Consider the following 495-nt stretch of genomic DNA (forward strand, 5'->3'; position numbering starts at 1 on the left):
AAACGTCAGCTTTCCTGCTCCTCTGATGCTGCCTGGCCTGCTGTGTTTCTCCAGCTCCACACTGTATTATCTCAGACTCCAGCATCGGCAGGTCTTACTATCTCTGAGTAGAAGAAGTGAATGTTTCAGGTTGAGGGCTGAATAGATACGCTGCTTTGAGTATTGCTGGAGCTACACTCAAAGTGGTGAGTCTTCCTTATGCCCCTGATTTGGATAGACTTAGGGGAGTCATGAGTTGAATCACCCAGTGGAGAATGCCAAACTTCTGACCCCTTGTTCCAATGGCTGGTGTAGTTATGTGAGTGGTCCAGTTCTGCTTTTGGATAATGTTGACCCACCAAGATGTTAGTTGAGGATTTGATGATGGTAGTACCATTGAATGTCATGAGGAGATGTTTGGGCTCATTCTTCTTAGAGATGGTAATTGCCTGGCATCTGTCTGGTATTAGTGTTATTTATCAGTCCCTTCTATCAATTTTGTCAGTCTTATTACAT

The 495-nt window shown here is 44.2% G+C and overlaps 1 protein-coding gene across 1 annotated transcript in view; it reads right to left on the minus strand.

Annotated features, from left to right (window-relative positions):
• Positions 1-495, minus strand: part of c5 (complement component 5) — a 106,483-nt gene that overhangs the window by 76,965 nt on the left and 29,023 nt on the right. The window lies entirely within an intron of this gene.

The sequence above is a fragment of the Rhincodon typus genome, chromosome 28 (genome assembly GCF_021869965.1).
Source record: "Rhincodon typus isolate 14 chromosome 28, sRhiTyp1.1, whole genome shotgun sequence".
NCBI classification, from domain to species: domain Eukaryota; kingdom Metazoa; phylum Chordata; class Chondrichthyes; order Orectolobiformes; family Rhincodontidae; genus Rhincodon; species Rhincodon typus.